The sequence below is a fragment of the Rattus rattus genome, chromosome 7, assembly GCF_011064425.1.
Source record: "Rattus rattus isolate New Zealand chromosome 7, Rrattus_CSIRO_v1, whole genome shotgun sequence".
Classification (NCBI taxonomy): domain Eukaryota; kingdom Metazoa; phylum Chordata; class Mammalia; order Rodentia; family Muridae; genus Rattus; species Rattus rattus.
Genome location: NC_046160.1, coordinates 99534655 through 99559593, shown reverse-complemented (window position 1 = coordinate 99559593; position 24939 = coordinate 99534655). Strand labels below are relative to the sequence as shown.

General features: G+C 47.2%; 2 long non-coding RNA genes and 1 pseudogene across 2 annotated transcripts; 1 reads left to right on the top strand and 2 right to left on the bottom strand.

Moving 5' to 3' along the window:
* Positions 1-1709: 1709 nt before the first annotated feature.
* LOC116905296 lies at positions 1710-11700 on the bottom strand. The gene is made up of 2 exons (XR_004388511.1): positions 11583-11700; positions 1710-2186 (listed from the first exon to the last, which is right to left on the bottom strand). It is a non-coding gene; the product is annotated as an uncharacterized LOC116905296 (long non-coding RNA).
* Positions 11701-16068: 4368 nt separating this feature from the next.
* Positions 16069-16278, top strand: LOC116906161 (annotated as a pseudogene).
* A 4905-nt stretch (positions 16279-21183) lies between these two features.
* Positions 21184-24711, bottom strand: LOC116905297. Its single transcript, XR_004388512.1, has 3 exons — positions 24641-24711; positions 23808-23938; positions 21184-21237 (listed from the first exon to the last, which is right to left on the bottom strand). It is a non-coding gene; the product is annotated as an uncharacterized LOC116905297 (long non-coding RNA).
* Between the last annotated feature and the right edge of the window lie 228 nt (positions 24712-24939).

The following is a 24939-nucleotide window of genomic DNA, read 5'->3' as shown; positions in this document are numbered from 1 at the left end:
GAAGAAGAAAAAAATAGCAATTGGGGATTGGAGAGATGGCTCAGTAGTTAAGAGTGAGTGCTGTTCTTGCAGAGGACTTCAGTCCTCCAGCCTCTGTGTTCATCTCCATAGACACACATACAGACACGCGATACCAAAAAACCAAAGCTTACAAAGAAAATACAGAATAGGAAAAGAGTTTATATCAGGGTGTGTGTGTGTGTGTGTGTGTGTGTGTGTGTGTGTGTGTGTGTGTGTGTGTGTCTTGTAATACCATTATCGTAATCAACTTAGGACTTGCTAAAATAAAGACTCTTTGACCCACATATGCCTGTGTCATGTTTGGGTCTAACAAAGAGAGAACTCAAACATGGAAGCTTTATTATAATGGATGACCTTGCAAAGGGTCACAAATCTGCTTCCTGATTTAGAGTTAAATCTAGGCACTTAGAGACGTGCGCTTCCCCCCTCCTCTCCCACTTAACTTCCGTCTCTTTGGGTCCTCTTTAGCATGCAGTGTAAATACCACCCCATTACTCCCCCTTTGGTATAACCCAGATATTTTGTCTCTTAGAAACCACAGCATTTCTGTATTCCTGGAACTGTAGAAAGAAACAATAGCATTAGAAAGCAATGGATGACGGTCTAGAAACGATCTTACCTCAGACTTCCAAATACCCGCTAGCAGTGTCAGGACAGGAGGGAGACTTGCTGGACTCTTTAATACATTTACTGGGTAAATAGTAAACGCTTGCAGTTCCTGACTTAATCAGAATGAAGTTCATTAGGATTAAGAGCTGTGCCCTTTGGTCCTATTTGCATTAAGCAAGCTTCTAATTTCATTTAATTTCACTCACGTCTCTGAAGGGAATTATAGGCTGTAAGGCAGGCCAAGAAGGGGGCAAGGGAAATTAGCAAAGATATTCACCAGGGCAGAGAAAGGGGAAAGGAAGCTGTGGGCTACAATTGAGCAGAAGGGATTGATGCTCGCCTATCATCCCAAGACTAGGACGGCCATTTTACTTCTTTTTTTTTTTTTTTTTTTTTGTTCTTTTTTTTTCGGAGCTGGGGACCGAACCCAGGGCCTTGCGCTTCCTAGGCAAGCGCTTTACCACTGAGCTAAATCCCCAACCCCCCATTTTACTTCTTGTTTTTAACTTCTAACTGTGTCAGCCTCTCTCCCCGGGGTTTGAAAACATGTTATCAGGTCATCGAAACATCTCCGACTTGTACGTGCATGAGCTGGTGAAGGTGCATTCTATTTGACTTGGGAACTAAAGATTTTAAGGCTTTTTTTTTTTTTTTAATAGCAGGACTTGACTGAAAGCCACAAGGAGAGATTGTTATCTCTAGAGAGATGCTAACTTGGTTTCAGGGTAAGTTTAACACAGTTGGGGAATGTGTGGCACTGGCAGAGCGCTCACCTAATATGCCCAAGGTCCTGGGCCCTGGCTTCAGTCCTCATCTGAGAGAGGCTGGTAGAAAAGTTTCTGTAGATATTGTTTATGTCTTGGAACGTTAACTCCATCGGTATGGTAGTATTATTTATTAAATATCTGGCATTTTAATATGTAAAAAGTGACTCTGTATCTTCCTTCAGTTTTATTTTAGTTCATTTGGAGAAATCGAGTGTAACATCACTACATCTCACCCCCATTTGCCGCTGCAGACTGCAACTGGACAGAGAAAAATAATAAGAGTCCTTAACCAGAAGTACCCGCCCAAGGTCATTTGTTTTTTTTTTTTTTTTTTTTTTTTTGATGTACGCCGGCTAGAAGAAATCTGGGCATCTCGGTGGGAATGTGGGTAAATGATGTCATTGCACAGAATTAGGACCAGACTGAGGAAATGGAGCCAGATCCTGCAGGGGGTAGCACTGAATCCAGGAATTGGGTATGAAAGCCTCCGATTGCTCTTGAGAGCATGAAAAGCATTAACTGGGAAGCCAACCCATTTCTAGGACTTGGCTGAGAAGATAATGGCATTGCTGAGCGGAGGTGCGGGCTGGGAGCCGACGTTCTGACACTAAAATACTGAGCTGTAGCAGACGCTGGGAACGAGGAGCAAGACTCCCACAGGAGACTTGGTGTGACTGTGGAGCGATGTCATCTGTGGGGCTGTAATCAGTAGGAGCAAAGCTGCACGTTGAGCACGTTTTCTCCTGGATCTCATCCTTGGCGACGGATCCAGACCGCAGCCTCCAAGATCTGTTACAGAAATAAACAGCTGGGAGACAACAACCAAAACAGCAACACTGGTAGAGCGGGCGGGAGCCAAAGCTCCGCCCCTGCTAACCTCCGACCAATCAGAAGCCTGTTGCCGGGGTTCTGTGTTGGGCAGCCTGACGTTCCCATGGAGACCAAAGAACATTACACACTAAACACTGGCGGCGTTGACGTCTATGCGTTTTATCCATGGAGACGACAGAGCAAACGTCATCCCTCCCTCCTCCTCGCCTCCCCGCCCTCCCTGTGCGCCAGGGGCGGAGGAGCGTCGCCATCACGTGTTGCCATCTGGGCGGGAGGCCTGGTGGGCGGGGCCTGTTGTCATGACTGCCGAGGCTGCTGTTGTTGTTTGGAGCTGTAATTAGAAAGTGCTGAGGCGGCAGTGGAGCCAGAACAGATTCTGGAACAGTGTCTACCGCCCCCGGGCCAGCGAGGGTTCCCCAGCCCTGGGAAAGCCAGGACACCCCCTAGGCTGTCCCAGCACGCCTCAGCCTCAGGTCCTGAGCCAAGATCTGTCTGTGAGCCCGGGACTCCAGACTGAAGCCAAACCTAGACCACTCCCTCCACCCTCAGTGGGCCATAACTGTCTGGGTGACCTCCCTAACCACTTCTCCTCAGACAGTAGACCACAGAACAGCCACTAACCAAGCTACCTTGCCCAGGAGGCTAAAATCAAACCCAGCTTAGAGAAGTCCCACTGTTGGAATCAACCCCAGAGTCAAGAAAAATCAGGAGAGGGAAAGTTTAAATTTTGCCTTTCATATAGCAGAATTCGAGGCATACATTCCGTGGAACTTTTGTTGAAGATCTGGGGGAAGGGATGCCTAAATGACCTTACTTGAAGGGAAAGGACACTCAGAAGTTCCTGAGAACTGGGATTTGCAAAGTTGAGAAAGTCCTGAAAATTTTAGGTAAACAACTGAAGCTTTATTCTGTGTTAATTCTTGAGACAAGCCGGCCAAACATGAGGAATTTTTGTGCTCTTGCTCTTTTTTTCCTCCTTGGCCCAGCTCTGGAAACAGTTGCAGAAAAGATTGAAGAAGCAAAGAAACAGAGTGAAGGGTTGAGCCAACCACCCTAAGGCAACCCCTAAACAGAATGCAAGTTGTGGGTGATAAGCCGTGGCTGAGGCACTCAATATTTTACATAGTCACAATCTAGATTTAAATTGTGCCCTATGGGGGTGGGGAGTCAAAAGAGAGATTACTCACTGGAATTCAAAACAATCGTGGTAGGGCATGGGGTGCGCTGCTGTAATCCCAGCATGTAAATGGAGCAGGCGCGTTTCCAGCCCCAACGATCCCTGGCAATACAGCAAGACTCAAGCTCAAAACAACATCCAAAATGCAAGCAGATGGGTGAGTATAGTAGAGTGTGCTTTAGAGACTGAAGATATAAAGAAGGAGTTCGTGCAAAGAAATGGCGTTTGGAAATGGCCTGGGTATTCTTCCCTTCCTCCTCCAACACACATCCCATCGCCTTTTCCGTCTTTGGCCAATCAGCGCCTCGGGGTTTCCTGTTACTCCACAATAGCCCTTCACTGGGCGTCCAATAGACATTTAGCACCTATCCACAAAGGGAGCCCATCCCCCATCTTCACCATGCAGTGGATGGTGCTTCCTCCCAGCTTCTTGCTCTAGCCTCGACCCGCCTATTTCTCACTTCCTTGGCACCCTTCTCTAAACAGCTCTCCTCCCCTTCCCTTCCTACTCTATTGCCTCTCTCCAGGTCTCTACGCATCAACCAACACTCTTTAAACTCTTGTCCTATATACCCGTCTCCAAGAATAATATAAAAAAGAAAAAAAAATAGGGCTCTGTTTTAATTTGCCAAGGCGGCATTTGGAAGCCTTGTCCCGTTCCAAACAAAGGACAAGTATAGTAAATGGGACAAACCTACCCTTGCACTTACACCCCCAGGTAATATTAAGGTACAGCCAGGTGAGAGCTGTTCCTTATAGGAGTCTAGGTAAGGCAGCAACTGCCCACTCTGACGTTCTCAGGGATGTGGCGGCCATTTCTACTTTATCCAACCAGGAATCAGGTTAGACCTCCCTGTTATCCAACCAGGAATCAGGCTAGACCTCCCTGTTATCCAAACAGGCATCAGGCTAGACCTCCCTGAGCACCTAGAACACAAGGCAGAGGCAAGAAAGAACTGCAAGTTCAGGTCTGTGGAAAAGCCTGGCTTGTAGGTAGATGAGATTGAGTCACTTCTAGGCTTTGTGTTTTGTTCCATGGGAGGAGCAGCAGATGAGATTCCCCTGTAGGCAACAGAAATCCCACCTTGCAATCATTATTATCCCAAGAAAATCGTGGCTAGGTTAGAATAACAGTTTCCGGAATGATTCTCTCTCCAAAGCTCTCCTCTAATTCTTCATGCCGATCAAGGACTTGGCAAGGCCAGGACAAAGAGTCAGGAGAGAAGATATAGCTAGTATTTTCCATGTGATAGGACAGTGTATCCTCCTGTTGTCACATTGTATCCCTCTAACACCTCTGAGAAGGAGACCTTTCTTTGACAATGAAAGAAACTGAGGTTCCGGTAGTTAAACAGCATACCAAGGATGCAATATTTGCAAAGAATCAGGCTTCCTGGCTAGATGTTCATTTTTGGATCTTTTGCCCATCCCCCACCCTCACCATGCAGTAGAAGAAGGCGCTTCCTCCCAGATCATTCATTCTGTATGTGTTCCTCTCCACTGGGAAGTTCTAATCACGTACCCAAACTTACTAAAATGAAACGGGGGTGGCGGGTGGGGTGGGCGTTTGCAGATCGTTTGTGAGATTTGCTAGACTATCTGGAAAAGGTGCTGACATCAGGAAGTAAGAAGGAGGATCCATGCTTGCCTCTTGGGACTAACCTGCATTTCCTCCTTGGCTCAGGATCCAAGAAAGCAAAGAGAGACATGCCCCAGAGCACACAGCAGAAAGGCTTGGGCGGTTTGAGGAGTCTGACCTGCTCTGGGCTAGGGAGGGCACTACCCCAGTTCAGAGCTACCCGGAGCACTGTACTCTCATTTATCTGAAGCTGTCATTTAGGACTGGCCCCTCCTTCTTCTCACCGTGCCTGACCCTGCAGAGAAGCACGTCCAGCACAGATGCCTCCCAACCTCAGATGCCTTTAAGGATTCGAATGTTCTTGAAGTGTTCTCTCTTGACAAGCTGTATTTGTTAAGTGGGTCTGGTGAGAAGGATATTTCCTAGTGATCCAGGACTTGGAGGAAGAGAAGACCCTTCTCCCTCCCCGTCTTGGCAAGCATCTCCTTGAACAAGGCATGTAGCTGGCAATAAGCACAGACAAGCTGCAGGGTTTCTTGCTGGGCAGGAATGCCCAAGGGCCACACCTTCTTCAGCCCTCAGAGCCCTTCTCATGTCTGGACCTGTGATGGAGGTGGCGGTGCCAGGGAGTGGGTTGTCCGGTGTCTGGCTCCAACAACCGGTTTACTGTGATGATTCTATTTGTGTTCCCAGTGTTCTGTTTGACTTGGTAGCGGGGTGGAGGGGGCGGGGGAGGTGAGGGAGAGCAGCAGGTTCACTCCAGTTTGTACTGGGTGGTTCCTGCAGCCACACCCAGGCATTAAAGCAGGTCCAGGCACTGGCGTTGGGGATACCTTTCCTGGGGGCCCTCATGTGCAAAAGCAAGGGGTGGGAAGTATTTCCTTTTGCTGGGTTAACTAGGCGTGGCTGCCATTTCACCTATTCCTGTATTACTAACTAACATCACTAAGATTCAGGCCAAAGGGCAGACCTACCAGATTCATGACACTCTGAGATCCGGGATTAGGGAATGGGTGGTCAAATCCAACTGGGCTAGATTAGCCTATATTATTACCCAGAGGCACCCTAGTCCTTGCTTCTAAAAATAACAAAAAACCAAAACCAACCAACCAAGTAAACAAAAAGCCCAAAGCCAAAAACAAACAAACAACAACAACAACAAATTCCACATAGAGACACATGTGATTGAACAGTGGGAAGGAAGGAGGCTGAGGCAGGAGGATTACCACAAGTTCAAGACCAGCCTGGGCTACATGAGACAATGTCTCAAAAGAGCAAAATAGAAAAATTAATTAATTAATTAATTAATTAAAGTCAAATAAAACAAAAATCTACCATCTGATGTTTGTGTTCTGTTTGGGGGAACAGTAGTCCCCCCCCCAAGAAGTGTGGGGTTTGCATATATTCTTTTCAGACAAGGTAATGGCATTCAAAGAGAGCAAACCTTCAAGGTTAGACTGTGGATTTCCCTCCTTCTTTCTGAGAGGCTCTGTCGAGAATGGAAATCTCTGGCCTATGGGGAAACAACAGCTAGTCCTTGTATTACCATATTCCAGGCAACCGTTCCTTTGTTTGCTGCTGTTGCTAGCTGTCTGAATATTTGATTTTAAAGACAGGGTTTCTAGCCCAGGCTGGCCCCGGACTCATTGTGTAGCCAAAAATGTTGAAGTCTTGCTTTGCTCCCAAGTGTATCTAAGTGTATCCCAAATATTCCAGACATGGACCACTATTCCCAACAACCAGGCAGGACTCTAAACATGTTTGTAGAAATTCACTTATATCCCACAACAACCTAAAGAGGTGAGTAGCTGAATGCTGTTATCATCATCACGTGATAGAGATGAAAAATGGAGACAGAGAAGTCAAGAAAATTGCCAACTACCACATGCTTCTATGTGACCACAGCAGTCTTGGACAGAGGGCGTTTGGTCCAGGATCCATAGCTTACTGGCAGCGTTACATCAGGGCCATATTGTGCTAGGGTAGCTACACCAATCCAGCCATTATTTCCCCACTCCATCATACTCACAAGTCATTTCCCAGGCTCCTAGGTCAATTTTGGAAAGAGCCTTTTCGCTGTGAGCCCTGGAGTAGCCTTACTGAAATGCCAGCATTTCCTGACTGAAGGTGCCAGTCCTGGTTACCAGGTAAACAGAAGGACCTTCGGGAGGGCATCTGCTTAAGCGAGCTTCTCACCTGTGTCACAGACAGGAACCAAGCCAACACAATGACACTCAGGCCTGTCATGAATGAACATTTTGCCTAAGAGGTAGGTGTGTAACTCCCAGGGGTTCCTTGATACACTAGGGACTGGCAGAGCCAGGTTGGTGGTGCCTGGTGTAACCCAGCATGTTGAGCTGGCAAGACAGCAAAGGGCCCTTCCCTGAAGAAAGTAGCCTCAACTCAGACACCTGGGTGATGAAACCACTTCCTTTCCAAAAGCGTCTGGCAGGGTTACAGGCTCTGTTCCTGAGGTCACTCCCTACCCGGATGCTATAATCTGTGTCGTGGGCTTGAGACAGTTAGAATCTTCTCCTCAAAGAGAGATGACGGAGGGTGGGTAATTACCTCGCCTTCTTTAACCAAGCCCGTGGAGTCCTTAAGGTGTCTGATGTAGATTCAGACACTTAACTCCCAAGTAATCTATGAGGTATGTTAGCCTATAATCCCATCGGACTGGGGAAGAAGTAGAGACTTGAGAATAGAACCTTCCCGAGTCAGTACAAGTAAGGGCGAAGTCCAAACTCACTTTGACTTCCTGGAGTATGCTCCACTTCCCTCAGAATCCAGGAAGATGATGTGGAACCAAGGGAGAGTCTGTCAGCATGGCTATACTGACTTGAGGATTCAAGGCCTCAAAGTCTAGTTGTCTGGGGATCCTTGGGACCCATGCCTACAGAACACCATCTGACAGGCACCCAGACTCCGAGTGGCCACTTTAGAAGTTCATGGGTTAGGGGTGGCTCCGGTAACCCCACAGTCTGCTGTAAGTCTCAGAATGGCCAGGAGCTTGACTGACCCAACAAAATGGAAAAGGTTGGAGACAGAAAGCAGGTATAATAAGCAGGCGATCTTTGGGTATTTGTCTGGACTTCTCATCCATCTGGGCCTCAATTCTGTTCTATTGCTGGACAAGCACCTTTCAAGACTTCTTTATTACCCATTCTTACCCTGTCCTCCATCATGACCAAGTCTTACTATATATCTCTGGCTATACTGAAACTTCTTGTGTGGACCAGGCTGGCTTTTAACTCACCGAAATCCTCCTGCCTCATTCTCCTTTCTGTTTCTTATCTTAGACTTCTTTCTCCTCTGCCCTGTTCCTCAGCCCCTAGGGTTCAAATCCTAGCTCAAAGAATCAGAGATGTAACATCCCACTACCTCAGTACTCGTGCCTGATGTCTATAGAGTACCCACCTCTATATCCATTAACACCAAAAAGAAGGCACTATGGTATAATGGTTAGTGCTGTCAAGTTGACAGAATCTGGCACCACTCTGAAGTGGGAATGTGTGGGAGATTATCTTGACTGTGTTGATTAATGTAGGAAGACTCAGTTTCATTGTGGGTGAGACCATCCATTAGGTTCTTTAAAGAAGCAGAGGACAATGAATACATTACTTATAAACAGTTAATTTTCCAAATTGTCATTACTTTGTGCCTAGTTACCTCATTTATTAGATTAGGTCTATATATCTTAATCTCTTTCCTGTTACTATGATTTAAAAAAAAAATCAACTTAAGCAAAGCAACTTAAGGACAGAATGGTCTATTTTGGCTCGTAGCTCAAGGTTATAGTCTTAGTAGTAGGGGACGTTAGAAAGGCAGGAGTTTAAGACAGCTGATGAATTACATTTCATCTCCAATCAGAATGGCTCAGTGGTTAAGAGCACCAGCTACTCTTCCAGAGGACCTGGGTTCAATTCCCAGCACCCACATGGACAGCTAATGGCTGTCCAGTTGCAGGGAATCCGACATTTCACCTATAATCAGGAAGCAGCAGGCAATGAATGTAGGTATTCAGCTAGTTTTCTCTCTTTTGGTTCAGTCCGGAACCACAAGCATAAGCAGGGATCTCACCCACAACTAAAGGAGTCCTCCTACATTAATGAGCGCAATCAAGCTAATCTCCCACAGATTCCTGCTTCAGAGTGGTTCTAGATTCTGTCAAGTTGACAACACTAACCATTACACCATAGTGCCTTCTTTTGGGGGTTAATAGATATAGAGGTGGGGGCGCAAGGACTCCACAGAGATCGGGTACTAATACACTGGTGGTGGGTTGTCATACCTTTGGTTCTTTCTCGATTATGGTAAGATGAGCTGTCACCTACTGGACTAGTGTTCACAGTCACTGTGCTGTGTCCCGTCTTCACCTCTTCAGTTTTCCTTTCCACGGAGACCAAGCAACAATCACTCTTAGAACTGGACAACTGGACAGTAGGCTCATCCGACTAGGCGTGGTGGGGGGGGCTCGGGAAATTCCTCAAAGCCAGTTTCCCTGATAATTTTAATATGTCAATTGGGGGGAGGCGGCCAAAGCCGTTCATTTATAACAGCTGCTGAGAAATCATGTCAACACCTTGGGATAGATTCTCTCCGTTGGGTACAGAGGTTAGGTTGAAAGTCATGAAACCTAAAATAATTATTGGGCAACAGCGTGGTAGGGGATTACAGGCAGAAGATAAACAACCTTTTTAAAAAATCCACATGCTTTGGCTGGCTTCGCGCTAAGCACCCTCACCTCCTTTTCTTAGCCCATCATCTCAGCCTGATGGCTGAGCCCATCTTCATAGATTTAACTGCCCTCCCTTGTAACATAAGGGCAGTTCAAACCCACATGCGTACTAAATATAAGTTGATGATGAGCTAGTCTGGGATAGAAAGTGATCAACATCACGGGCTGAGTTCCTGCCACAAAGGAGGGTCAAGGTGAAAGGCTGTTTTATCTCAAATCTGAACAGAGGAGTGGATTTCCTGTGAAGTCAGATGAGGAAAAGAAGAAGAAAAAAAAAGCGGTTTGACTCCATTGCATGAAGTAATTTACAGCGGGTCCTGCCCTGTCGGAGAACTTCAAACAACTAAGCGGCATGTTTGTGGTTTGCTTGTGTTATCCGATTCTGGGGTTCACACATGTTGCTTTCAGTTCACGGCTACAGTTTCCAGTCCTCTGGGCTCTTACGTTATGGTTTCACTGTGGTCATATACATCTCTCCGCTGTTCTAGTGGAACAGCCACCTGCAGGGATACCCCCACAAGCAGACCAATGGGGACGGGCACAGCTCTGTATCAGTTGGTGGATTCTGCTCGCTTCACAGGTTGAGAAGTACAAGTGGAATACGTGATCTAGGGTCACGTGGGTAGGAAGGTGCAGAGCCTGGCATCTCATGTGACTGCTACAACCAAGGGCTCTTTTGCCAAATTACGAGGTACCATATATACCATATACTTTCCTCTTTCTATACCCTCTGTGTGCTACGATTTGCCCCTTTCCTGCTGGATACCTACCTCGGATATTATTTGCAATTTGCCTATCCCTTGCACACACTCAGGTGTGAGTACAAGTGTACACACACACACACACAAATTTCACTGTTTTGCTGCTCCAACCATTCCAGCATAGAATAGTCAGTCCATCACCCTTCTGAAAAAAAGAGGTTATTTTTTTGAGGCAAGGTCTCAAGTGCCCCCAGGCTGATCTCAAACTTACCATATAACTAACTATGGCCTTGAATTCCTGACTCTTTTTGCTCTACCTCCAGAGTTCTGGGACTATAGTCTTGTGGCACCGTGCCTGGCAAAAACCACTCTGAATTTTGTCTGGACCACTGACCTTGGTCCGTATTGGGCATCGTCTTGTACTGTGGGCTCTACTGTATAGACTGCCTTCTAACTAAGCAACAAGCCCTAGCAGTCAAGGGACCTCTGCGTTCCTCTTTGTGTCCCTCTAGCCTCAGCCTAGAATCATGCGCACAGTAGGTGCTAATTAAGAGTCTGATTAGGGCAGGACAGATGGCTCAGCAATCAAGAGCATTTGCTTTAGGGTTAGAGTTAGGTCTAGAGTTAGGGTTAGAGTTAGGGTGAGGGGTTAGGACTAGAGTTAGGGTTAGGACTAGGGCTAGAGTTAGGTGTAGAGTTAGGGTTAGGGATTAGGGCTATATAAGCCTAATGTTAGAGTTAAAGTGGGGGTTAGGGTTTGCTGCTCTTACTGAGGACTCGAGTTCACTTTCCAGAACTCGTCTAGAGCAGTTTACAACTAGCTGTAATTCTAGCTCCAGGGATCAGATGCTCTCTCTCAGCCGCCAATGTCATGCCATGTGTTCCGTGCACACGCGAATACTCAGACGCATACACTTGCACATGACAGAAGTAAATACATAAATTTGTGAAAAAAACTTAAATAAATGAATGAATGAAATTAAATAAATAAATAAACTCTTGAGATATATGCCAAACATGGACTCCACACGGGCCGTTTTCAGCCAGCAGGATTCATTCTTAACACAGGTACCCTATCGTGGAACCCTTTTGATAATGCCTTCTCAACCAATAGGTGACCAATCCAAGGGATGGAAGAATGATGTGCGCTACCTGTTACCTGAGAGGTCTGTGCTCCAGTCTCTCTTATTGCTGTGATAACATAGTCTGACAGCAAGCAGCTTGTTTAGGAAAATTCATTGAACACTTCTAGCCCATCACTGAGGGAACCGCAGTCAGGAACCCGGAGGCAAGAAGCAAAGAGAAATGTGACTGCCCATTGAATCATACCCACGTAGCTTCATTTTACAGCCCAGGAACACATGTACGGGAAGTGGCGTTCCTCACAGTGAGCTGGACCCTCTGGAAATCAATTAACAAACAAGCGAGACCCCATCCCCACCCCCGAGACAGCCCCAGAAGCCAATCTGATTTAGCCAATTCTTCGACTGAGGCTCTCCTGTCTGATGACTCTAGGCTGTGTCCAGTTGACAGTTAAAGCTAAGAAGGACAGTTGGGCAAATTATCCCAGCACCTCCATGCCTGTGTTCCCTTGTGAGCAGAAGTCTTCTTAGAAGGGTTAGGCTAGAACTCTAGACAGTCCCGGAAATGGGATAGCTACCGTCCCCATCAGTACGTTCTAGACCTTTGTGGGAAATGGTTCCAGCATCTCAGAAACAGAGAGGGAGAGATGGTCACACGTCTGATGGTTGTAGAATGGAAAATTGCTGCCTGAGAGGATGAAAACAACAACCTCCCCCTACCTCCCCCTCTTCTCCCCCTACCCCCGCCCCCACCTTCAATGGACTGCTATTTGCTGGGTTTTAGGTTTTGTTTTATATTTGCTTGTGGCCAACTCGGAACCCCCATGGTGTCTCCCTTTGGAACCCTAAGAACAGTTGTGGCAGGGGCCCCCACTTTTCCTTTCTTTATTAAGAAAAGGAAACAGGAAATTGAATGTAAAAACCCTCCAACGGTTAGAGTCGCACCGAAGTTGTGAATGTAGCCACACCCCCGCCAGGAAATGAAAGTACAGTTCTCACAGTAATGTTCCTCGCCTTTCATGGCCCACTTGGTGTTTTTCAGATTTGAGTTAGATAGTTGAGATGAAAGGGCTGACCTTTGGCAGGAGGGCTAACACTGGGCAATTGTGGACTGGAGCACAGATTCGATACTCTATAAAAGGAGAAGGGCTTTTCATCTGCTCTATGTCAACAGGGTTCTTTCAGATGTCACTTACTGGAGGGAAGAGGGTACACACACATTCTGACCCATCGATGTGTTTGTTTTGGCTCCTGTAGTGTGTTTTTAAATTACCCGGCGTTTAAAAACAGAGATTGCATGCATGTGCATGCAAAGGCTTGGAGTCTGGATGCACACACGGGCCTTTGTGAGGGAAAAACAGCTGCCTGGCAGCCATGTGGTGTTGGAGGGGAGGCTAATACAGGAATCTACTCTATTCCTTTATGCGATCTGCCTGGAGTCGGGTGTTTGCGATATCAGGCAGACAGAAAGCTTCCATCCACCAGGATGGAGGTTGAAGCCCTTGACGCCTGAGTCTGTATACTCTATGCTTTGTTTCGAGTTATCCTTTTCTCTATGGTTCCTCTGATTCCAAGTCATTAGTCCTCTACCTTAAAGACAACTATGAACATGTTTTCCCTGCCTGAGCATAACGAAAACGATGGCATTTTCTTTGTTGTTGTTTAGATTTTATCTGTCTGTCTGTCTATCTATCTATCGTGTGCGTGTGCGTGTGTACGTGTGCATGTGTGCATGTTGTACATGTGAAGATCAGAGGACAGCTTGCAATGATTGGTTCTCTCCTTACACTATGTGAGTCCTTACACTATGTAAACTCAGGATGCCAGGCTTGAAGACCGTGAGCCCTAATGTTGGCCTTTGTTTGGTTCTTTACTTTTTCTTTTAGATTCTTTTATCTTATTTTATGTGTATAGTGGTTAGCCTACGTGTACACACACACACACATACACACACAAACACACAAACACACACAAACACACACGCACACGAACACACACATCCCACATGTGTGCTTGGTGTCTATAGTTGTCAGAAGACAGTTTTGAATCTCCTAGAAGTAGAGTTACAGATCATTGTGAATCTCCATGTGATGTGGGTGATGGGAATCGAACCTGGGTCTTCTGCAAGAATAACAAATGCTCTTAGCCACTGAGCCATCTCTCTGGAGACTCATTTGGCTATGTTGATAACAATTTTGCCATGTAGCCCGGGCTGACCTTGAACTCTCCATCCTCCCGGGTGCTGGGATTGTGTGCATTTGCCACCATGTTTGGCTGTATCAGACCTCTTGCTTTGCCACCCAACACTCATTCCTGCTTCTTCTGCAACTGGACTCCTGTTCTCTTTCAGGAAACCACTCATTTTCTTCTTAGTCTTCTTGGTCTCTACATTACATCGAGGTGACTCGATGGATCAACTCCCCAGTAGATGTACAACCAAGGTATGACCAATCAGAGCCTTGCTCAATCTTCCAACCATAGTGATTGGTTCAGATATGGGCACATGACCCTAGTGAGTCATTGATACCTATTGAGACCTTGTGTGGAGAGAGGAGGTGGTGCAGTTCTTACACTGGCCTAGAATAGAGGAGGTGGTGCGTTTCTTGCACTAGCATAGAACCTGGAGCATGGGACCCTAAAGCTGCCATCTGTCACCGAACAGGAGGAGGCTGAGAGTTACTTGCCTGGGAGACTTGCTGAGAGACAAGGACAGGCCCTGGATCTCCTCAATGTAGCCTGTCCTGGACTATTCAGTTCTATGAGGGACTTCTTAGAGAAACTAGGCTGCCCCTTTGTAAGTCTCCTACCTGAAGTCCCCTGTGAAGCAAATGTAGGTGGGGCAGGTAGACAGGACACACCTATGTACCTCTCAGACAACCCATTTAATTTCAACCAGGGCCCCCGGAGAGCAAAAAGACCTCTACATTCTTTTTCCTTTCTTTTTTAATTATAAAATTCATTCCTACTTTAATTGCAATAATAAAAAAATCAAATCACACACACACAAATGGTAAAGTCTCCCCTCTTTCGCCCTTCAAGCCACTCTCTAGAGGTAATAAAGTAACTATGGTTACTAATAATATCGTTTTAAAGATTACCACTTCTGCAAAAATAAAAACTTGGCACTTACACTTACCTACTGTGTTTTAGCACCATTCTAAGGACCTGTAGTTTCTCGTTTGGGCTTTGCTGTGACTTGCATTGACTATTTGTAATCCACACAGAAAGAACACACAGCGTAGAAAGGGTCAAGTGGCAACTCTAACAGAAATAAAGTCGCCTGACTTCAGAGCCCAGGTTCCTTCCGAGTCACTGGGTTCCAGCAGATGGTTAGATGTTTAGCTGAAGATGCTGGTTTACGCATATTTAACTAAACCACTGTGGGCTGGTGTTACACATTCTGTTCACAGTTATCTCTCATCTGACCATCGTCTTTGTCATCACCCCATACCACTTTCTAGATGAGACAGTCAAGCTCTTGAATGGCAAAGTGGTACATGTCTCAAGGAGGCAGAAACCGGGGAAGACTAAGGGTTAAATGCTAGCCTTAGCTACATAGCAAGTTGGAGGTTGGTCTGGACTATGTGAGTCTCTGTCAAGGTCTCCTACCTCCTCTTCAACCCCGGTCACTGAGGAAAAACAAAACCGAAAACAAACCTCAAGCTGGTGTCTGAACACTGCAGACACAGGTGGCTTGCCGGGATGACAGCCCAGTAAGTTAGCCACCAAGCCATCGTAAGACATGTAGAAAATAGTAGCATCCTCAGAGGATGGAGAGACAGTGGGTGACATCAGCCTCAGGGTATTGCTAAACTTTAAGCCCACTCGTCGTTGGTTGAGGGTACCTACCCTCACCTCTCCTGATCTATACAGGAGGGACTATGTGTCAGGTCCATTTTCATTTCTGGGCCTAGTACAGCTTGCCTGACTCAGACTAAGTGCTCAAGGCACATTTACTGAGTGAACACATAAAGGGAATGCTTGTTGAATGTTCAAGGGCAGGGCCTCCAGAAGCGAGACTCATCCCAGTGCTGTATGGAGAGGCTGTGAAGTCTTTCGGGTGACACAGCTGACCTGGATTCATAGGCGTTCATCCCCAATGATGTCATGCTGACGTTCATACACAGGATTTCCACACAGCCGCTCTCATCTGCCGTACAGGGCCTGAACCCACACCCTGCATACCACCAATAGTCAGGGTTTCTTTTGTTGTTCTATTTTGTTTTTATGTTTATGGGCTACTTCGAGGGCAGTACAGAGTGATGGTTACTGATTTGGGATCTGGAGCCGGACTGCCTTTGTCCAAATCCTAGCTCTGCCATTCACTAACTCTGTGGCATTAGGCATGTACTGAACTTCTCAGCGGGTACATTTGGCCGGCGGTGAAAGGGGGATAGTTACTTACTAGAAGGCTATGTAGTAAAGCCGTGAGGCTTGTGTGAGGTGATCGGCATTAAAACATTCAGAAGGACAGGTAGAATGCCAACAAGGATCCTAACCACAAGGAGCCCAGTTATTTGATCTTTTAAAAAAGGATCAGGTCTCCGCCAGATCGCTGCCATCATGGACACAAGTCGCGTGCCGCCCACCAAGCTGGCTAGGGTAACCAAAGTGCTGGGCAGGACCGGTTTGCAGGGACAGTGCACGCAGGTGTGAGTGGAATTTATGGATGACACCAGCCACTCTATCATCCGAAACGTCAAAGGCCCTGTTGGAGAGGGTGATGGGCTCACCCTGTTGGAGTCAGAAAGAGAAGCTTAGAGGCTGTGCTGACCTTGCTGCTGGGTCCTGGATATCCACTCCTTAGCCCACGGAATCACCTACAACTGTTAAATAAAGCATTTGTATTCATTACAAAAAAAAAAGGATCAGATAGTAAGGTAGCTCACACCTTTAATCCCGGCACTTCAGAAGTAGAGGCACTCGGATTCCGTGAGTTTGAGCTAGCCTGGTTTACATAGCAAATTTTAAGCCAGCTGAGGCTACATAGTAAACTGTTGTCTTTTAAAAAAAAAAAAAAAGAATCAAAATCAGACTGGTCTATGGAGGCTCATACCTTTAAAATCCCAGAACTCGGGAGTCTGAGGTCGGATAATCAGGAGGTCAAGGCCAGTGTTGGATACATAGTAAATTCAAAAACAACTACTTAAGACTCTCCCCCAACCAAAATAAACACACAAATTAAAAAGAAAATCTTTAAATGACAGCACAGAATCCTACACTGCTTTTTGCGCACTGTTCCCCGCAAAGCCAGCGAACTGCTGATTTTGAAATAGCACACAGGTTGAGCACAGGATTTATTGTTTTAACTTGCTCTCCTCCCTGGATGGTGTTCCAATTCATGATTAGCTTCTTGGCAGTTAAAGCGCATGCCTTTCTGGGTGATGGTAACTCGGCCTAAAACACATAATCCTTTAATAACCCAGCCTTTCTGTGTCCCGAGTCCCTTCTCTGCCTTGTGGTCATCGTCCGTCTTAGGATCTTTCTCTCTTTCCCCTAAGTGGCCCAGCGTCATCTCATCTAAGGTGAGCTATTCCAGCCCCTGCAGCTGTTGTAAAGCCGTTGGCTAGGGTATCAGCCCTCTTCCGTCCTCTCTCCTGCAGGCTCCCAATCATACCGCTGCTCTTTTCTCCTCTCTGTCAAAGCAGGATAGCTGTCGAGATTCATAAGCCTCAAAAGGAACTGTTTAACATTTTGAAAATTTCCCCCAGATGCCAATTATAGGCCCACCTTCCCGTAGCCGGTTTACTCCTAGGATACTGTCGCTGTGGTCCTATCACAAGGTGTCTCTGAGTGTGAGAGCAAAGGTTTTAGGGTAATATTTATGTGTACGTACACACACACATTGATGATATGCCATCACAAAATTCTTCCCAAGGCTGTATCGGAAGTTAAATTAAGTAATCTAAATTAAATAATGCATTTAAACCTGGTTTGGAGTTGGGTGTTTCCTCTGGTCTTATCTTGGCTTTCTTAGATGCATACATCTCAGGTGTCCCTAGAATTGATGATGTCCATGACCCGTGGTTTGGTGTAACTGGGTCAAACATTGGGTGCTCCACACTTTCTCCTGTGCCTCAGTCCCTGAGGCCAGCATCATTAGGGTGTGACCTGGGCAGAGATGGCAGCCAGCCCAGTGATGGAGCTATGACGTTCTTACCACCGTCACCTACCCACGTAGTGGGACTTCAACCCAACCTCACTCATGCTAAGCAAGTTCTACCACTGAGTTTCATCCCTGGTGCTCCCTCCCTTGACTTTTTATTTTGGGACAGTCCTGCTAAGCCACTCAGGTAGGCCTTGAGCTTGCAATTGTCCTCTTTCAGCTTCCTGAATCCCGGGGATCACAGACATGCACCACCAGGTCCCACTGGCTGTACGTTCTGATGCTCATGGTAGAGTCACAGCTGGCTAGGTAGATCGTTGGTGGGGTTGGACTACCATGGCATGATGGGGTCCTGGCGCTCTCTGGGAAGGACAGTGAGATCCCGTGCAAGTTGTTCACTCTACTCCATGAATTGGTTGGGAGGGGGCACAGAAAAGGCAGATTAGTTACACAGGCCGTCTTGCTCAGCACCGCACCTGTGTGACACAGCAATCGGCCAGCTCTGCTTTTGTTCCTCCGGTTAGGTTTTGGGGGCAGATAACTCAGGACGTATTATAGTCTCTATCAGATTACCCAGGGCTTGGCCTTCTCTCTTCATGTACACTGACACTGCCTGAAAGTTCAGTCCCTAGCCTCTGGGACACAGAGGAAGCCTTCGTGCTGAAATGTGGCTTCTGCCCGGTGCAGTCACTCAATCAACAGATGCTTGCTGGGCAGCCTGTGCGGTAGGCTAAGCGAGGACGCCTCCAGATGCCCATGGCCCAGGTGGGCTGCAGAGCAGTGAAGCACTCAGGCAAAAGGGGGACAAGCATGCCAGAGGAGAGCTCCTAATCCAGGGCAGGGGGAGTTAAAACAACGCATTTGAGTCAGCATCAGAAGGAAAAATTGGGAATTTTCCAGGAAAAGAAGAAAAACATGATAGTTCACACCTTAATTCTATTATCTGGGATGCTGAGCAGAGGATGACGTTTGAAGCTAGCCTTGGCTACATTGCACAACACACACAAATACCACTGACACCAGTAATAGGAAGGCATTTCAGACAGACAGAACAGTCCATACACACACAGAGAAGACGAGAGAGTTGAGAACACTCAGCGTAAGGTGGTAAGGAGTGGCATAGAGAGGGGTGGCTATAAAAATTAAGCCAGAGCCAAGTATGAGGGTGTGCACACTTTAATCTCAGCACCCAGGAGGCAGAGGCAGGCAGAGCTCTGTGAGTTTGGAGCCAACTTGGTCTATATAGCAAGCCCCGGGCTAGCCAAAGATATAGAGTGAGACACTGTCTCAAAAAAGAAGTCAGAGACTTAAGCTGCAGGCCTCAGAGCTCCATGTCTGATGTCAGTGTACTCAGGCCTGGAGTAATGAGAAGCTGAGGCAGGAGTGTCTTAAGTTCGAGGATAGTCTGGGTTATATAATGAGAGAGAGAGAGAGAGAGAGGCACAGAGACACAGAGGCAGACAGACACAGAGACAGACAGACACAGAAGCAGACAGAGACAAAGAAGAAGACACACAGAGAAAAACATACACACAGACACAGGGAGCTACTGAGCTTGACTAATGGGCAGGGGTAGATCAAAGGCATTAAATAGTCCACCAAGGTGAGATGCTACCTCCCAGCCTGGAAGACAGGGGAAAGGAGGGCACAAGTGACCATTATTAATAAGCCACACAATGATTCATCTGCACCTTCCCCATTCCTGGCTTCATTTCCCCATCCGGCCTCTGTGACCCGTCTTTGATTCTGGTTCACTTCCCTTTCCTCCTTCTCTTAGGGGCTCCCTGCACTAGAACTCTCTCCGGGGCCGTCTCCTCTCTGCCTTTTGTAGCTAATTGCCAGCTTCTCCTGGCTGTCTTTGTGGAAGCTTCAGGTTTTTTCTTTCCAAAAATCCCTTAGAAGCGCTTTGGCCAGTGGGAGAGGAGGACCAACTCCTTTCAAAGGGCAGCTGAGAAAGAGTGCATCCGTCAAGTTATGACTTATGGGAACTCCATGGCCACAGCCGCTGCCAATGACGGGAACCAAATCAACAGCAGGAGCCCTGGCCCTGGGCCTCCCATTCTGGCAGCTCCCGCAGCCAACATTTGAACCTGCCAAGTCTGCATGCCCCTGGGCAATACCTTATGGGTTCTGTCATGCCACTCAGAACATATCCATGGAGATTATGTACGGGGAAACATGTGGCTTACTGAAAACGGTTGCCTCTTCGCCCTGCTAGAAATGGGGAACAGGACAGATGGGGAGAAGCTCCTCGAGCCCTGTCACTCTAGTTTTGTGTGAACGACACACAGTTTGAGAATCCTAGTACTTTCAAGGGTGTTCTGGTAAGAGTCTGTTGTATGTTCATCTGTCAAAACGTATATATCTAAAAATAAAAGATTCAATCTCAGAGAAAGTCCAAAGACAGTTCATCTATAGAACACGACTGAGTCAAGCGAGCGGGAATCTTTAAGAAGGTGGGCGTATTCCCAGCAGCTTAAGGGACGTTTTGACCTATAAGGAAAAACTTTCCAGGTGAGATTATCCCCATTGGTGTGGGCAAGGCAATTTTCTGTCACGGCCCATCTCTAAAACAGACCATCACGCTTGTTCATGCAGCAGCAGCTGTTAATGTCAGATAAAAAAAAAAAAATCCTGTCATTCCAAAGCAGAGCCATTTGTGTATAATTCACGAACCCCTTAGGTTCCTTTAAAATGAAAAGAGTTACCAGAATAGAAATTATTCTTATCACCATGCCAACAGCAGACCTACAAACATCAGCTCACAAAACACTCTGTCCTAAAGCTCGAAGCAGGACCCTCACGTTTCTTCATCAGAAAGGGCTTTGCATTTCCTTCCAGAAAAAGCCTCCTTCCCTTACAAAGCCCTCACCGGATAGTGCAGTCGAGCTGGGAACACACACACACACACACACACACACACACACACACACACACACTCACACACTCCTCCTCCTCCTCCTCAGCACACACCTCTCTTCTCGTCCCCCAAGAGCTGTGTGAGTGTGTGTGCGCGTTCGTGTATGTGTGTGTGTGTGTGTGTGTGTGTGTGTGTGTGTGTGTCTGAGCTGATGACATATTATGACAGCATGCGCAAGAGTGAGACTCAGCCTCGGAGCGATGCAGGTCACGGCAATAGGCTTTATATAACCCAGAGCTGCAGAGAGACCCAAAATAGCATCTTCCCTGCTGCTCAGTTAGTCTCCTCCATCAGCCAGGGATAAAATTAGAGCAGGCGCTGACGTGCACCTGCGTGTGCAGAGGGACTCCAGGGAGACAGAACAGACTCAACACTCTGCCATTAGCCGCGCGGGCTGCCAGATTTTTCAGACCCCAATCTGTCACCAGACGGAGCCGTGTGTGTCTGTGTGTGCGTGGGGGTGTTCATTGGTGAGAATGTATGCCATGTAGCGACCTGCTCTGAGGACAGCGTGTCAAAAGACGGGCCTGGGAGCTAGTGGCAAGGAGCTTGGCTGTGTGGGACTGTGCAGAAGACGTTTCGGGCTATTTGGAAGGACGTCGGTTCCCATACCAGTCTCAAGTTTACCTTGCAGTTTCTTTTCACGGACCCACACACTTCTCTCTGAGCCACGGAGGGGGAAGGCTGGCCCCTTTGAAACCGCATTCTGCAAACAGATAAGCAAATGCAAAGTCTTACTGTGTTTTGTTTTGCTTTCGGCTGAACCCAATACATGGAGTCTAGAGGTTAAGAGACTGCCAAGAAGTCAAGGGGAGAGAGAAACAAGACCGGGAAAGGAAGCTTGGCTGTTCTGTGGGCTTTGGGGCTTTGACCTTGTCTGGAAGCCATAAACTCAGCTCGAGGGCGTGATGGGCAGAAATATCCAGCTAGAGCAGAAGAGCAGTGGTGTGATTTTTGCTGTCTGAGAGGAGGCAGGACAGAACCTTTGGTGCATAGACAGACAGACAGACAGACAAATAGAGAAAGAGAGAGAGGCAGAGAGACACCGAGAGACAGAGACAGAAGGAGACAAAGGCAGAGACAGAGATAAAGATAGAGATATAGTTTGTTACTGCATCAGTGAATACCAACCAGGTACCACCTCCAGGGTAACATGGCTGACCCCAGAGACCAGAAAAATGGTACAGGCTAGACAGGGTGAGTTGGTGGTTGTTTATTTGTTGTCCTTTTGCTCTGGCTTGACTGCTAGGGGTTGAAACCCAGGCTTTGTACAAAGCAAGCATGCTCTACCGTGCTGGTCTATAGACACTCAAAGTCTGCTATTACACACTCATGGGGGGAGGGCGACTTTCTATTTAACTATTGTACATGATTTCCTGGGCTGTGGCTAAAGCCATAATAAATTCTGGGTAAATTTTTGTGAAGCCCAGGAACAGAGTAGTATCAGCTTTCAGAATCAAAGCAACACACACACACACGATCAATAATATATACTATTCATTTTAGGCATGGTCTCACTCTGTATAAACTTACTATGTAGACCAAAATGGGCTGGAACTCAGAGCTATGCCTGCCTTGGCTTCCCGAGGGCTGGGATTAAAGATGTGTCACCATCACATCCCGTTGTCTTTTTTCTTTTTTTTTTTAAATTTTTCAAGGTGGCAGACTTACTATATAACATCAACTGATATCTGTGATCCTCCTGCCTCTGACTTTTGCACTGCTGGGATTGCAGATGTGCACCACTCCACTTCGCTTACACAACTTTTTATAAGAGTCTCCTCCAAGTGTTTGCTTACAATTGTGTGTGTGTGTGTGTGTGTGTGTGTGTGTGTGTGTGTGTGTGTGTGTGTGTGTGTGTGTATGTGTGGGTCAGAGGACAACGATGGGAGTTGGTTCTCTTTCACCATATGGGATCTGAGAAGGAAACTCAGATCATCGGACTTGGTGGCAGGTGCCTATACACTGAGTCATCGGCTCCCATTTAGCAATAAATACGACCTGATTAAGCTACATAGTGACTTCCAGGCCACTCTGGCCTGGGATGTAGAATTAGACCCTGTGTCAAAAGACAGATCAGAGGTGAGGAGGGAAAACAGGGAGCGAAAGTGAGAGGAAGAGAGGGAGGGGGGAGAACAAAGGGGAGGTGGGAGGAAAGAGCTCTGACCAGCCTCCCCAAAAATCTCCTCATTTTGGCACCCCCTTTCTGCTCTTGTCCAGACCTTATAGCCACCTGAGACCCCCTAACTGCCTCCCCCACTCCCTTCTAGTTCTTTATTTTATCTCTTTCTTCTGGTGCTGATCTGCCCTGCTCCAGCTTCTCCCTGCATCCCCCAAACTGACTCAGTAGGCAAAGCTCTGCTCCCCTTTGTACGGCAGGGTGAGATGTGAGTATGGATACTCTATGAGTATGTTTCTCCATAGACCAACAGAGCCGTGATGAACCTGCCTGGTGCCAGAGCATGGCAGACCTGCAGAGAGACCTCGAAGGAAGGCACTTCTCTGCAGGAGCTGGGCTGTAGACAGGATAAACAAAGGGAGTGTAGGAAGCTTCGAGGTAGAGCTTCTGTTGTTGGACAGCTTTAGTCTTTCAGCCCACCTCATGTGGTCACGTGAGCGGAGACCAAGAACTAACTGAGAAAGCAGGGAAAGAGAGGCACTCAATGGAGTGCCCCTCACAACCCCATTGCTGCTAACTACATCATTTATCCTATCTACATTCTGTTCCTTTATCCCCTTTAATCAAGAAAAACTCTGGCTAATCGCCCCACCCCCACCCCCACGACCTCGACTCTGTCAACCTGGAGAACTTAAATTCATTCTTCGGTGTTGGAGAGATGGCTCTGTGGGTTAGGAACCCTGGCAACTCTAGCAAGGCAGTCTGGTTAGCTGCCCAGCACCCTCATGATGGATCATGACTTTCTGTAACTCCAGTGCCAGTTCTAATGCCCTCTGGCTTCACAGGGCACCAGGTACACCTGTGGCACATATAGATCCATACATGCAGGCTAATTCTCTTACACAGGAAATAAAAATAAACTTCAAATACCTTTTTTTAAAAATGTATTCTATGATGCACAGTGAAGATGTGACTTCCCCTGACGCCTGGCCTTCCCTCCCTGGCCCTAGGGGGCAGGACTCTCAGGTGACTCCCGAGATTCCTGCCTCTGGTGCACATCACGTTTAATCTCTTTCCCTTGAGTATGGTTTGGTAGCACATCTCACTCTGGATAGTGCCAAGGGAGCTTTCCCAGTATAATGGAGGCCCCTACTCACATGATTTGGGGTTAATCAAAAGAGATTATCTGGGTCTCAGCTAATCAGGTGAGGTGGTGGGACTCTTCCTGAAGTCAGAAAGAATTTCCTGGTGGTCTTGAGGAAGTCAGCTACCAGGCTGTGAGGGGGACCTGTAGAGAGGCCACAGGGCAAGGACAAGGCAAGTGAAGGTGCTAAGAACAAAGCAAGGATCTAACCAGGTAAGGCAGCGCCAGGGAGGCTGAATTAGGAGGAGCATGAAATAGAAGTCAGCCCGAGACTCAGGGTGAGATCCTGTCTCAGTAACCAAAACAAGAGGAAAGGGCAAACAAAACATCACAGAAGCTAGGAGCGTTGCTGCTCACCTGCTCTCCTCGGATTGGGAGCTGGAGGCTGGAGGTCAGAGGGCAGAGAATCAGATGCGATGTTCAGTATTACCCTTGGCTATGTAGAGTTTGAGACCAGCCTAGGCTATATGACACTCTGTCTCAGGAAAGAAAAAAAAGGAGCTAACTGAACAATGACTGAAGAATGAATGAAGGAAATCAGGGACTTAATGACTTATATGGAAGGAACTGAATTCCCCCAACTATCACATGAGCCTGGAAGAGAACCCCAGACTCCCAAGACGGATTCAGACCACAGGCACCTAGTGAGACCCTGAGCAGAGACTCCAATTAGGCTCTGGCTAGACCCGCGGCCCATGGAAACTAGGGGTGCTATTGTCCTCTTAGGGGGCTAAACTGGGCTACTTTGTTCTACAGTAATAGAAAAGTAAAGCCAGGCCCCACAATAAATCGCCCTCTGGAACCCACACCCTGAGTAACCCTCCTTACTTTGTGCCGACTACATACTTGCGGCCGGTGCACGGTACTGCCTCCCTTCCTCCATCCACCTCAGTCCTGACACGAGGGTGTCTGGAAACTAGTGGGGAAGAAGGAATGATGCTGAATTAATGTCACTTAAAACCTAAAGTTTCTTTTATTCCCATCCACCGAGTATTTTAAGAAGTCGTCTTTTTTACTTGGCTAGGGTCTCTCCCCACCCTTCCAAGAGTGTTATATGAAGCACAGACTGATCCTTGAGTCTTCAATTCGCCTGCCTCAACCTCCTGAGGATGGGGGGATGAGATGCTTGCACCAGCATGACTGAG